Source organism: Capra hircus, chromosome 5 (assembly GCF_001704415.2).
Source record: "Capra hircus breed San Clemente chromosome 5, ASM170441v1, whole genome shotgun sequence".
Taxonomy (NCBI): Eukaryota; Metazoa; Chordata; class Mammalia; order Artiodactyla; family Bovidae; genus Capra; species Capra hircus.
In genome coordinates, this window is record NC_030812.1 from 101,075,768 (window position 1) to 101,090,788 (window position 15,021).

A 15,021-nucleotide genomic window follows, 5' to 3' on the forward strand; every position below is an offset into this window, starting at 1 on the left:
GAGGGCAGGAGGAAAAGGGATGACAGAGGATGAGATGGTTGGATGGCATCACCAACTTGATGGACATGAGTCTGAGCAAGCTCCAGAAGTTGGTGAAGAACAGGGAAGTCAGGCAAGCTGCAGTTAATTGGGTCACAAAGAGTTGGACATGACTGAGGGACTGAACTGAAGCGAACCAAATGTTTTGGAAAAACTGCCATACAACCATATAACCAGAACTCTTGCTATGTGACCTGAATTAATTGAAGAATACCCCTCTGATTTTGCATTTTTGATGTTTCAACTTTATGCTGAGCTAATGTGCGGCTACACTTATTCTTTAATCTTAATTGCAGCTAACAAGTTTTTCAGCTCTAGAAGTATTTGGTTTTTGGTATCATTTCTCTGCAAAGATATACATTTTTCAATTATTCCATAAGCACTTTAACCATGGCTACATATATTCTTGTCAGGTAACTCTAGCAGCCTAAAACCCTGATAAATTTTTCTAATGTTTCCTTTTTCCTTTCTGTTTTTCATGAGATCTATTTTATATAAGTGTTTGTTTTAAAGATATACATTGAAGAAATTGTAGAAATCCTTCAGAACGATTTTTGTTTTGCTTTTACTTAGGGATAGCTTTGGGCTTCCCTGGTGGCTCAGATGGTAAAAAACCGCCTGCAGTGCGAAGACCTGGGTGTGATCCCTGGGTTGGGAAGATCCCCTGGAGGGGCTTGGCAACCCACTCCATATTCTTGCCTGAAAAATCCTATGGGCAGAGGATACTGGTGGGCTATAGTCCAAGGGGTTACAAAGAGTCGGACATGACTGAGCGACTAAGCACAGTACAGGGATACATTTAGGGATACAACTTACTTAACTCATTCTTACAGCAACACTTGGGTTAAACAGAAATGTGGTACTGTCAGAAACAGAACTCTCCAGGGAGAAGGTGAACACTAAGAGTATGATAACTTTACTGCTGGGTCACAGCTCTCATTTTAGGCTCCATCAGTAGGTCATTATTTTCCTTAATTCAGTTTCCTGTTCTTCAACCCTTCCAGACTGATCATTGTTGTTTCTTCAGGAAACCAGACCCAGGTGCTGCCCCAGTGCAACGACTCTATGGCAGAACAGCAGGCTCTGCGGCCTCAGTGGAGAGCGCCCCTACTGCTCAGGTGAGGGTCCCACAAGACAGAAGACCCTTCTCAACCCTGAAGTCACTGCCCCATTGTCCCATTTCTCTCTCCTCAGACAGCAGACAGCTCCGCCTGGTGGGCGGGGCGGTCCCTGCGCCGGGAGAGTGGAGATCCTTGACCAGGGCTCCTGGGGCACCATCTGTGATGACGGCTGGGACCTGGACGATGCCCGCGTGGTGTGCAGGCAGCTGGGCTGTGGAGAAGCCCTCAATGCCACAGGGTCTGCTCACTTTGGGGCAGGATCAGGGCCCATCTGGCTGGACGACGTGAACTGCACAGGAAAGGAGTCCCACGTGTGGAGGTGCCCTTCCCGGGGCTGGGGGCGCACGGCTGCAGACACAAGGAGGACGCGGGGTCATCTGCTCAGGTCCGCGCTGCACACTGTCCACAGGCTGGGGAGGGGTGGGGCCCGCAGGACGGGGGTCTGAGCCCTGAGGGAGAGATGCTGAAAGGAGCAGAGAAGGAGGCTTCCTCCCATGAAGCCTGTCTTTCCAGCAGACGTGAAAACAAGGTGCTTTCACTTCCTTCTGCAGCAGCTGCGGTTCTGGTCCTTTCTTCTCAGCAGTGTTTCCTGGCAGGGCCATTTCTTACAGTTTTTCTTGAAAGCAGGGCTCTCTCTCCAGTTGCATACAACAAATTTTAAACCCCGCGGTACTAGTTTCTGTTTGCTTCCCTAACAATTTACCAACTAGTGGTTTAAAACAGCATATATTTATTTCCTTTCTCTTCTCTAGCTTAGATGTCCAGCAGGGGTCTCACTGGGCTGGGATCACGGCGTCAGCAGGGCCGCATCACTTTTGCGGCTCTAGGGGAGAATCTGTTTCTTGCCTTTTCAAACTTCTTGAAATCACCTACATTCCTTCCTTCACACTTCATCCATCATCAGACCAGCAATGCTGCAGGCCTCCAACCATTATCCAGAGTCACATCTCTCTTTCTAGCCAGAGCTAAGAAAAGTATTCCACGTTTAAGGATAGTGGGTCTAAGGATGTGTTTAGACTGGGCTCATATTGTTAATACATCATCTCACCATCCCAAGGTCCTTACCTTAATCACATTTGTAAATCCCTCTTGTCAGGTATGGTAACATATTCACAGGTTGCAGAGATTGGGATGTGGACATTTTTGGATTAATTATTATCCTTATCTCCCTAATATCCACATCACATCCCTTTGATATACTCTTTAAAGATTTCATCAGGAAGCAGGATTCAGCTGCCCCTCCCTGACTAGTGCCATGCGTTTGGTCTTCCTCTCAGTTCATATCCACTACACATTGTGGTAGAAATAGAAAGACAGACACAAATGGACAAAGTCAGTTAAAAGGAGGTGATGTCAGTGTTGTCATCTAGTGGGTATCTCTTTAACAAGGTCAGAGATGAATGTTGACCATTTCTGAAGAAAGGAAAACCTAGAACATCCAGCAAAGTTTTACTGTGTCCTGTAGCCTCCCCTTTCAACCTTAGAGTTCCTGGCCCTCAGGATGGTGAGCGAGGACCAGCAGTGTGCTGGTGGCTGGAAGTTTTCTACAATGGGACCTGGGGCAGTGTCTGCCGCAGCCCCATGGAAGACATCACTGTGTCCGTGATCTGCAGACAGCTTGGCTGTGGGGACAGTGGAACCCTCAACTCTTCTGTTGGTCTCAGGGAAGGTTCTAGACCTCGGTGGGTGGATGGAATCCTCTGTCGGAAAACTGACACCTCTCTCTGGCAGTGTCCTTCTGACCCTTGGAATTATACTTCATGCTCTCCCAAGGAGGAAGCCTATATCTTGTGTGCAGGTGACTTACTATTTCTGTGTGTCTGTCCCAACCCTGTAGGATGCAGTGAGATTTGATATTTTAATTTCTAAGTGATGATTTAAATTTGGGTCCACAAAATACATAAACTGAAAATGTTAGTTGCTCAGTTGTGCTCTTTGTGACCACATAGACTGTAGCCTGCCAGGGCTCCTCTGTCCTTGGGATTTCTCCAGGCAAGAATGCTGGAATGGGTTACCATTTCCCTTCTCCAGGGGATCATCCTGACCCAGGTATGAAATTGGGTCTCCTACACTGAAGTCAGATTCTTTACTGTCTGAGCCACCAGAGAAGCTTAAATGAGGTAAGAATGAAACTAATTTAATCCACATATTCCAACCTTGTTTGTTAACATTTTTAATTGAGATGTAATTCCTGTAACATTATATTAGTTCTAAGGGTAAAACATAGTGTTTATGTATTTGTACATATTGGTAGATCACCACACATACACTAATATCCATCACCACATGCAGTTACAATTTTTTTCTCTTATGATCCCACAAGTAAGAATTTGCATGCTGAAACTAAGACCCAGCACAACCAAATAAATACTTAATTTTAAAAGAGAGTATAATTTTCTTCATAGCATCATGGTTTCTTTTCTACATAAGGTTTTCCCTGGTAGGTCAACTGGTAAAGAATCCGCCTGCCATGCAGGAGACCCTGGTTTGATTCCTGTGTCTGGAAATCCGCTGGGGAAGGATATGCTACTCACTACAGTATTCTTGGGCTTCCCTTGTGACTCAGCTGGTAAAGAATCTGCCTGCAATTTGGGAGACCTGGGTTTGATCCCTGGGTTGGGAAGATCCCCTGGAGAAGGGAATGGCTACCCACTCCCATTCTCGCCTGGAGAATTCCATGGACTCTATAGTCCACGGGTCACAAAGAGTTGGACATGACTGAGTGACTTTCACAAACACTATATACAAAAATGTTATCTTCTTTCCTATATTACTGTTTTAAGATATCTTTCATGACAATATTTTTTCTCTAGAATGTTTTAAGATTTCTTATTTATTCATAGGAACTCTTTATAAACAAATATTACCTACTGTTTTCCTTAAATATTTTTGTAACATTTCCCCCATATTTTACATATATTTTTAAGGTTGTATATGTGTATGGATGGGTTATGTGGTCAAATCTGTAATGTTTTACTTTTTTGACTTCTGCCTTTAGTGCAATGTTTAAACACCATTCTTCATCTCAAAATAACATTGAATCAAGTTTATTTTCTGCAAACAATTTTATAGTTCCACTAAAGAATATTCAAACTTAATTTCAAATTTATTTATTTATCTGAATTTATTTTACTATGTGTGATGGTGTAACATCATCACCAGATAGGAATTACATTTTAGATATGCGATATCTTAGCTCCATCACAAAATAAAAGCACACGGTTTCATGAGTTCATGGATATGACATCAAAAGTACAGGCAACAAGGCAAAAATAGACAAGTGGGAATATACCAAACTAAAAAGCTTCCACAAACCAAACGAAAGATCAACCAAGTGAAAAAGCAAGCTAACACAAATTATATAAGGTATTAATTTCCAAAAATAATACGGAACTCCTATAACTTAAGAGAATTAAAAAACGAACAAAATTAAAACCTAATAACTCAAGTGAAAAATTGGCTAAGGGCTTGAATAAACATTTCTCTAAGGAAGACATAAAAATGGCAATAGGTATATCAAAAAAAAAAAGCTTGACATTGTTAATCATCAGGGAAATGTAAATTAATACCACAAAGAGATATCATCACACATGTCAGAATGACTGGTTTTTTTTTGTTTGTTTGTTTTTAAAGACACTTAGTGTTCGCAAGGCTGTGGTGATATTGACACTTTATGTGTAGTTATCCACATTAAATGTGTCAATTGTACTAATAAAACTATGTAATCCAGGGGTTAAATCTCTGGGCTTTCACTGTCAGGGGTCCAGGTTCAACCCTGACCTGGGAACTATGAGCCCATGAGCAACAGCACAGCCAGCAAACAAACAGCAGCACAAAAACTACGACCAAAACACCTGTATGATCTGTGCTGACGCCCCTGTTCATTCTTGGTGTTGTTAGCTGCATTTTCTCTCTGCTCTGCATTAGTGTTGCTCAGTGTTCATCAGTTTTCAATGAGCCACGTTTAAAGGGTTTTCTTCTATATTTTCTATTTAATGCTTACCTTCTTTATTAATTTTTGTTCCTTTCTAAATTAACCCCAACATTCTATATTCTTGACTTTCTCATCTAGTTTCTTAATTGGAAGCTTACTTTTTTTCACTTTCAGTCTTTCCTCTTCCCTAATTCTAGGGTATAATTTTCCCTTAGGCACTACTTGAGTTTCATTAGAAGAATTTATCATACCATTATTTTGTGTTTATTATCGTTATTTCACAATATTTTGTAAGGTTTAAATTTATTCCCAGACTCAGGTGATGCTTGGAAGGACCTTGCTGAATTTCCCCAAATAGAGGTGGCTATAAATATTTTCTTATTAGTTCTTAATTTTATTCCACTGTGGTCAGAGTAAATATTCAAAGTATGAATTCAAATATTCAAAGTATAAATTCAAAGAGTGAAAGATTTTGTCCTATTATGTAGTCATTTTGGTAAAAGTTCCGAGTGCATGTACAGCAATGTGAACTCTTGCGGTGTTGGGTGCGTTGCTCTTTGTGTTACTTAGTTAAACGTGCTGACTACGTTGTTGTACATCTACTGAATTATTCTCTGTTTTTTGTATGTTTGGTCTGCATGCTACTGAAAAAGATCTGGTAATAATCCCCCATTTTGATTGTGATTTTGTCTATTTCTTCTTTTCACTCTGTCAAGTATGTTTCAAAGTTATGTTCTATTACCTTTCTTGAATTTTGTTGTCTAAAATATCTTTATTAAGGGTGCATCTCATTATAATCATGAAGATTCCCTCTTTAATTCAATTAGTGTATCTTGACTTAAAGTCTACTTTCTGGGACATCGATATAGCTACTCCAGTTTTGTTACAGTTAGTACATTTTTTCCATCATTTTACTTTCAACCATTCTTTGCTTTAATAATATAAGGAGGGCATTTTGCAAGTAACATTTGTGTCAATTTTGTTTTATCTTAATCCATTCACTGTAAATGCAATTACTGATATTGATGTGTTGGTATCTGCCATTTGTTTTTAATTGATCCCCGTGTTTTATGTTCCTTTTTGTCTCTTTTTTTTCCTTCCTTTTGTATTAGATAAATCTGTTATTATTCCAGATTTTCCTTTTTCCTTTTGATTTTCAGCAGCTTTACTAGGAGTGGGGGTTTTCATACTCTTCCATTTATTTTTTTAAAAAGTTCTCTATTGCTACATCTTTGGATATTACTTCTGCAGTTCTGTCTCTCTGTCTCTTATCTCTTCTCCCTCTCCTCCTCCTCTTTCTTCTCTTTCTCATCTCTCATCTTTAGGACTCCTCTAAATCACTATATTCTAAGTTCTATATAAAATTCTTTTAACTTATTCATTCACTTTTTAAACCTAGATATTTTATTTTAGGTTGGCAATAGTTCCTTAGACATTTTCATTTATTTATGATTTTTTTTCATCTTTTTACCTGTTTATTCTCTTCTTCTCTCTTTTCCCCTAAATACATTGATTGTAGTTAAAATCCTTATCTGCTAAGTCCAGCATTTCTATCATAGGTGTCTCTGCATTCTCTTATCTTTTTTCACTTTGGTCATTTGTCATGTTATCCTAGCTTCTCAAATGTCTTGTCATTTTTTATTGGATGCTACAAATTATATATGAAAAAGTAAGATACTCCTGATACATTTTCTAACACATAAAAGTATTTACCCTTTGTTTTCCTAGGCAGGTAGGGGGAAGGGGTGTGTATCACCCAAACTCCTAAATATAACCTAAAACTGAGCTATAACAAGTATGGGTTGCAGTTTTGGTAGCACTCAGTCCACCTCTGATTTCTCTGTTCCTATGACATAGCCTTTCAGAGATTTCAGTTCAGAGCCTATATTCTTTGGTAGCTAAGTACCCCAAATAATGAAAAAGACTCTGCTTTCCAAGTCTTTTTTATATAGTTCTCTAGCTTCCTGCCCTTCACAGCTTATATACTGGGCAAAGATCTGAGGAGAAAACCTGCTGTGTGAGAGAGGCTCTCAAGACTCTAATTTTGTCTCTCCAGCACCAGGTAACCCCCAGATTATGTAGGCTTCCTGTCACAACAGTAGTCCTCTGCTTGTCGGAGCCCAGATTCTGAATCATTAAATTATGCAATGAACTGGCAAATTCCCACAGAGAAAAAGAAGCTATAGATCCTGTACTAACATTGAAATACTCTCCACTCTTTAGAATTTTAGCATATTTAGTCCATGTTGTGTTAACAAATGTTGAATACACTTACTATTTCTTAAAAAACATTTTCCAGCTTTTAAAGTTGTATCCAGAAAGACCCAGCAAGACACATTGGCCTGCTGTGAACTCTATTCTCCCTGGAAGTGGAAAATTTTAGGTTTAATTCTCTACTTCATTATCCACTTAAAGTGCAGTACTGATAAACATTATTTAACCTTTGTTTACCTACTTTTTTTTTTTAACCTTTCCTCCTACTTTTCAACCTTATTAGTTCTCTTGCCACTGCTATAAGAAACCAGACCCAGCAGCTGCCCCAGTGCAATGCTGCTGCTGCTGCCAAGTCGCTTCAGTCGTATCCGACTCTTAGTGACCCCATGGACTGCAGCCTACCAGGCTCCTCTGTCCATGGGATTGTCCAGGCAAGAGTACTGGAGTGGGTTGCCATTGCCTTCCGCACGAGTGCAAAGACTCCATATCAGAACCAGCAGTCTGCAGCCTCAGAGGAGAGCGCCTCCTACTGCTCAGGTGAGGGTCCCACAGGGCAGAAGACCCTTATTCTTCAGGTCAACGCCCCGTGTCCCATTTCTCTCTCCTCAGGTAGCAGACAGCTCCGCCTGGTGGACGGGGGCGGTCCCTGCGCCGGGAGAGTGGAGATCCTTAACCAGGGCTCCTGGGGCACCATCTGCGATTACAGCTGGAACATGAAAGATGCCCACGTGGTCTGCAGACAGCTGGGCTGTGGAGAAGCCCTCGATGCCACTCGCTCTTCTTCCTTTGGGGCGGGATCAGGGCCCATTTGGCTGGACAACGTGAAGTGCACAGGAAAAGAGTCCCACGTGTGGAGGTGCCCTTCCCGGGGCTGGGGGAAGCACTACTGTGATCACAGCGAGGATGCAGGAGTCATCTGCTCAGGTATGGTCAGTTCATGCCCACCAGCGGGGAGAATGGAAAGTTCCAAGAAAGCTGGTGTCTGATCAGAGGGACAATAAGGGACAGGTAGGCTAGAGAGGACTGAGACAACTACCCATCCTCCCTGAGTGCCCCGTAGCTGTGAGCAATGAGCTTCATACACTTTCCTCTTACAAGTCTCTGCTTTTCTTTTCTTCTCCAGTGCTCTTACCTGACACTAAAATAGCTTTATTTATTCTCCCAATTAAAATAAATCCTCATAATTTTTTTTTCATAATTCACTATTTGTAAGAGTGAAACATTTGCTAACAGCCACATACACACTCCATTTGCACAGGAAGGCTATGAGAGGGAGGGACAAAAAATGAGGATGTACTTTCCTGGGTGAAGTTGTTTCTATACAAACAGTGTGAGACCTTATTTTGCACTAGGTTAGTATGAGTGTTAGTATGAGTGGAGGCTACTCCTACTATATCATTTATATGTATAGAGGGTATCCCTACAGAGGATATCATTTAACAGATCAGAGATTTTTATGGATTTGTGCCAGATTTCAAGTTTCCTTTGCAAATTTAGGCATAAATGTTCATAGTTCTTTTATGGTAGAGAATTGCTTATGGAATGCTCTGAGTCATATATTCTTCCATTGTTACTAGAAAAGTCTCTCTCTCAAATTTTTCCTTTAAAATATCTGTATAAATGCAAACTTTGGAAGAACACTTAGCCATGCACTGACAAGTCAAAGGTGGAGGTAATAAAACTTGAATTTCTGTGTTTTATGTTAAGAGATTATATAGTTTATATTTGATGACTTCAGTGACATAAGAGATTTGCATCTGGGGGCTTATTTGGAGTAATTGGACAAATATATATATTTTTTACAAATGTAATTTTTAAAGAAGTTGGAAAAGGTTTTATAGTAGCTGGGAGGAAGGCAAATGGCAATGGGAGCTGATGGAGGTAACTGTAAGGTTCTCTGAGCAGCACTGAGGGGCCAGGTGTGGTGTGAAGGATGCTACATGTGCCTAAGGACACAGGATGTGTACACAGCAAGAGACCAGACAAGGGTATGTCTTTACTATATTTAATATCTTCACTCACATTGGCCTTCTATTTAATAATTTTCTTGGAATTGTCACACACTTATTCTTCCATGTAAATTTTAAAAATCAAGTAGAAAATAAAAAAGATATACCATATCTCAGATCTCTATCCTGATATGTATAAGACTTTATTGAGTATTCAGCATATATTTGAATATTTTACATGTATCAGGGTATATAAAACAGAATACAAGAAATACCTTTTTCTTGTTCTTTCTAAATTTTTAATCTCATAGAATTACTGTAACAATATCAATAACCTCAGATATGCAGATGACACCACCCTAATGGCAGAAGGTAAAGAGGAACAGAGGAGAGCCTCTTGATGAAAGTGGGAGAGAAGAGTGAAAAAGCTGGGTTGAAACTCCACATTCAAAAAACTAATATCATGGCATCCAGGCTCATCACTTCATGGCAAAGAGATGAGGAAAAAATGGAAACAGCAACAGACTTTATTTTCTTGGGCTCCAAAATCACTGCAGACTGTGACTGCAGCCATGAAATTAAAAGACGTTTGCTCCTTGGAAGAAAAGCTATGACAAACCTAGACAGCATGTTAAAAAGCAGAGACACTACTTTGTGACAAATGTCCGTATAGTCAAAGCTATGTTTTTTTTCAGTAGTTATGTATGGACGTGAGAGTTGGGTCATAAAGAAGGCTGAGCGCTGAAGAATTGATGCTTTTGAACTGTGGTGCTGGAAGACTCTGGAGAGTCCCTTGGACAGCAAGGAGATAAAATCAGTCAATCCTAAAGGAAATCAACCTTGAATAACTCATTGGAAGGATTCATGCTGGAGCTGAAGCTCCAATACTTTGGCCACATGATAAGAAAAAATGACTCATTGGAAAAGACCCTGAGGCTGGGAAAGACTGAAGACCAGAGAAGAAGGGGACAACAGAGGATGAGATGGTTGGATGGCATCACTGACTCAATGGACATGAGTTTGAGTAAAGACAGGGAGATAGTGAAGACAGGGAAGCCTGGAGTACTGCAGTCCATGGGGTCACAAAGAGTTGGACACAACTGAGTGACTGAGCAACAAAAACAGCCAGTTAAATAAAAATGCTTTAATTTTTAATGTGTAGCCTGTGACCAAACTCCCAGTCAGAGGAGGCTAGGGGTCCTGACCTCGGCCTCTCTCCGGAGATGGAAATGGATAAATAACAAAAGGCAAGCAGATCATCCTCTCCCTCATCATTCATTCTTGTATCAGTGGTCAAGCTAATCCTTCAATTATTTAATTTCTGTGGTGTCTTTTCTGTTCTCTCCTGCTCTGTCTAGTAGATTTTTATTCTGTTACATCATTCTTTTTGAGACTTCAAAGTTCATATACTTACACAATCAGAGTCCTTTACCAGGACAAATTCCACCATTACATACATAACCATGAGCACACTCAGAAACCAGGCAAATTATTTTAAAAATTGTTCTTTATGATTTGCAGGGTTTTCCCCCATTGGATTACCTTTTCTCTGTCCAAATATGGTCCCTGAAGAATCAAATCATGATCATGAGTCTTTTCCTTGGTCTCTCTCATACTCCATCCACTCCCCATTTAACCTACCACTCACCCCACCTCACTCCCTACAGAAACTCTTCCCTTTTGTAGTGTCCTTTCCATCTATTTGTAGCTCTTAAGATCATTTCTTCTTTTCTGCATTGGGGGAATTAGGAAAGGGTAGCAGTGTTAGGTGAAAATGGGAGAAGCATAGGGGATAAAAGGTGTTAAAATCTTGTTGAACAAGTATTTGGTTTCCAAATCTATGTTTCAACACTACTGAGGCTTTTGCAATGTAGAAATCTCTAAAATATATACGGCTTGTTTGCTCTCTGCTATCGTCCTCTCACTGTCCTTTTTCGTAGCTTGCTGGCTTCTTATCTCAGAAACCCAAATAGGAAAGGAATATGCAGTTCGCATATAGTTAGGGTTAGAATACATTAAATTCTTATCACTCATTCACATTTGCTAAGAATCTCATGTCTAGGATGAAGTAATCAACTAACTCAGTTGTCTTGCATAATCCCACTGAGACTTCACTTTCTCTCAGGTGTGTTCATAAATCCTAGGTTTTTAAGAAAGATGGCTAGGATCATTCCCTCCCTCTCCTATGACTCTCTGAGCTTTCATCATTTCCAAACTTATCGGTGAACAACTTCTTTCACAATTAGGTTACCTAATTGTGACCTAATGCCTGCACTCAGATCCAGCCCGCATGATGTTCCCATCGCCAGTGACTTGAATATTGGCTCAGAGAAAATTGCCCAAAATTCTAGCCCCAGAAATTTCAGGATGACCTTCTAAACTTCTCTGGCTCTTAGGCCTCTAACCTCTTGAATCCCATGATCTTTTTCCACTCTCAGTTAGTTCAGCTCTGCACTCAAGTTTGAATGTTTACCACTATGCAGTTTCTTTGGGCCTTGTGATTTCCAGGCCCCCAGATAAGAATTAACATTCCTAACCAATATATATTCTCGGGATTCAGCCCTTACAAACTGACCCTGCAATCCTTCTGAATATCTCTTCAGAAATTTGCTCATGAAAACGCATTTTGACAATGACAGTCAAATTCTATCTTCTTATCCCCTCTTATTCCACTGCTGGAAAGAAAAGCTTTCCCACTTTTGCCTGTGAGGTGTTGTTTCCAATTGTCAAGCCAGGTTCATGAACACTCACTGGGTTTGTTTCTCTTAGGATTTGTGCGTCTGGCTGGAGGGGATGGACCCTGCTCAGGGCGAGTAGAAGTGCATTCTGGAGAAGCCTGGATCCCAGTGTCTGATGGAAACTTCACACTCCCCACTGCCCAGGTCATCTGTGCAGAGCTGGGGTGTGGCAAGGCTGTGTCTGTCCTGGGACAAGTACCCTTCAGAGAGTCCGATGGCCGGGTCTGGGCTGAAGAGTTCAGGTGTGAGGGGGAGGAGCCTAAGCTCTGGTGGTGCCCCAGAGTGCCCTGTCCAGGGGGCACTTGTCACCACAGTGGAGCTGTTCAGGTTGCCTGTTCAGGTGAGATGCATGTCAGAATTTAGCCTCTGTGTACATTCACTTCAAGCTAAAAAAGAAATAAGATTTTTCTGAAATCCTGTCTGTTTCTATCAGTGTACACAAATGTCCGGCTCTTGACAAATGGCTCCTCTCAGTGTGAGGGGCAGGTGGAGATCAACATTTTTGGACGATGGAGAGCGCTGTGTGCCTCCCACTGGAGTCTGGCCAATGCCAATGTTGTCTGTCGTCAGCTCGGCTGTGGAGTCGCCATTTCCACCCCAAACGGAGCAGAAGGAAGTGATCAACTCTGGAAAGCCCGATTTCACTGCTCAGGGACTGAGTCCTTCTTGTGGAAATGCCCTGTGACTGCCCTGGGTGTTCCTGACTGTTCCCATGGCAACACGGCCGCTGTGATCTGCTCAGGTAAGAGAGGGAAGGGCTACTGTACCTAGGATGCTCCTGGAGTGAAATTTCCCCAGAGCAGAGAGTAAGGGAAAACAGACTTAAAAAGAAAGATATTCTGTAGTGAAATGTTTAATCTTGGTACTGAACTCGGGTTTCAGCTGCTCATTACTCAAGAATCCAACACTGAGGGACAGTGTGGGGTAAAATTAAAGACAGCTTTATTGAGGATACCAGCAGTTCTGGGGAGACAGAGGACTAATGTACCAAAGAACCAGCTCCTCCTTGCTGATCACGGGTGAGTGTTTTAAATGGGAATTTCAGGAGTGCACAGGTGGAAGTCGAGGACAGTTTACCTGCAGAATAGCACAGGTAGCTCCGACAATCTTCTTGAAATAGGTCTGATCAGTATCACCTTTATTGTTTGAAATACGGTTAATCATCAGCTCTAGTGTCGGTCTGTTCCCATTTCCTTGAGAATTGTGTAAGATGAAGATTATGAATTTCCCTGTTGCCTCAGATGGTAAAGAACCTGCCTGCAATGCAAGAGTCTCAGGTTTGATCGCTGGCTTGGGAAGGTCCCCTGAAGAAGGAAATGGCACCCCACTAGTCTGGTCATCATATAATTTATTGCTACCACCTGTTTCGGATTTTAGTGTCTGCAAAATAACTCAAAAGATATGGCTGATAATGTTGTCCATAGCCCATGAGAAGGAACTAAAGGTCCTTGACTACTTTAGGGCTAAGCTATTATTATTTTGTCCTATTTGACTGTTTTCCTTTGTCTCTGATTTTTTTTTTCATTTCTATGATCAAATTTATTCTTTAGCTAGGTTTTTCTACAAACAGAGGCAGGTGGAGGACATGACGGTGGTCTGTCCTGAGAAGGCTCTGTAAGGTCCTGCTCCATAGCAGTCTCATTGTTCACTCATTTTTTCAGGGGAAAGAAATGCTAAGAAATGTTAAGAAGTGCTATGCCAGGGAAAGAAACACCTAGATGAATACCATTTTTTTAATGAAACATTATTATTTAAGGATAATAATAGAGAACAAAGTACAAACAATAAGTGTACACCTAGGTCATGTTCCCCAGCCCAGATCTACACAGAGAACATTCCCAGCACCACAGGATTACTACTGCCTCCCAATAGCCGTGTCCTCCTCCTCTCCAGGGAAGACTGCCTACCTAAGACTTGTACTGCCATAGAATATTTTTGTCAGTTTTTGAACTTTATGTAAAAGCATGCTGTATGTTTTCTTGTGTGTTTAATTTCTTTGACTCCAAACTGTGTTGAGATACACTCATGATGTTTATGGCAACATTTCATTCATTTTTATTATTATAGAGTATTCCTTTGAATGATCACATGACCATGTGTTGAACCATTCAACTAATAGCAGATATTTGAACTTATTTCCAGTTCTTGACTATTACAAATATAATGGTGCAAATTATCATGACGATGACTTTGGCAAAAGTGTTTATTATGATTTTTGTGTGTTTAATTCTTGGTCTTTTATTCTTATTTTCTTAATGGTATGCTGTACTTCAATGAGCCAAGTTACTCATCTTAGGTTTGACTTATCAACTTTTTTTTATATCCATGTAATGCTCTTTCAGACAGTCAGTTCCATTCAACCACTCAGCCATGTCTGACTCTTTGCAACCCCATGGACTGCAGCATGCCAAGCTTTCCTTTCCTTCACTATCTCCTGGAGCTTGCTCAAGCTCATATCCATTGAGTCGGTGAAACCATCCAGTCATCTTATTCTCTATTGTCCCCTTCTCCTCCTGCCTTCAGTCTTTCTCAGCTTCAGGGTCTTTTCTAATGAGTCAGTTCTTCCCATCATGTAGCCAAAGTATTGGAGCTTCAGCTTCAGCATCAGTTCTTCTAATGAATATTCAGGACTGATTTCCTTTAGGATTGACTGATTGGACCTCCTTGAAATCCAAGGGATTGTCAAGAGGTTTCTCCAACATCACAGTTCAAAAGCATCAATTATTCAGCATTCAGCTTGCTTTATGGTCCAACTCTCACATCCATACATGATTACTGGAAAAATCATACATTTGACTAGATGGTCCCTGCTTTTTAATATGCTGACTAGGTTGGTCATAGCTTTTCTTCTAAGCATCAAGCATCTTTTATTTTCATGGCTGTAGACATAATCTGTAGTGATTCTGGAGCCCAAGAAAATAAAGTCTGTCCCTGTATCCCCATATTTTTGCCATAAAGTGATGGGACCAGATGCCATGATATTAGTTCTTTGAATGTTGAATTTTAAACCAACAGTTTCATTCTCC

General features: G+C 40.9%; 1 pseudogene; it reads left to right on the forward strand.

The window, feature by feature from the left end:
- LOC108633331 overlaps positions 1–15,021 on the forward strand; it is a 54,691-nt pseudogene that overhangs the window by 19,488 nt on the left and 20,182 nt on the right.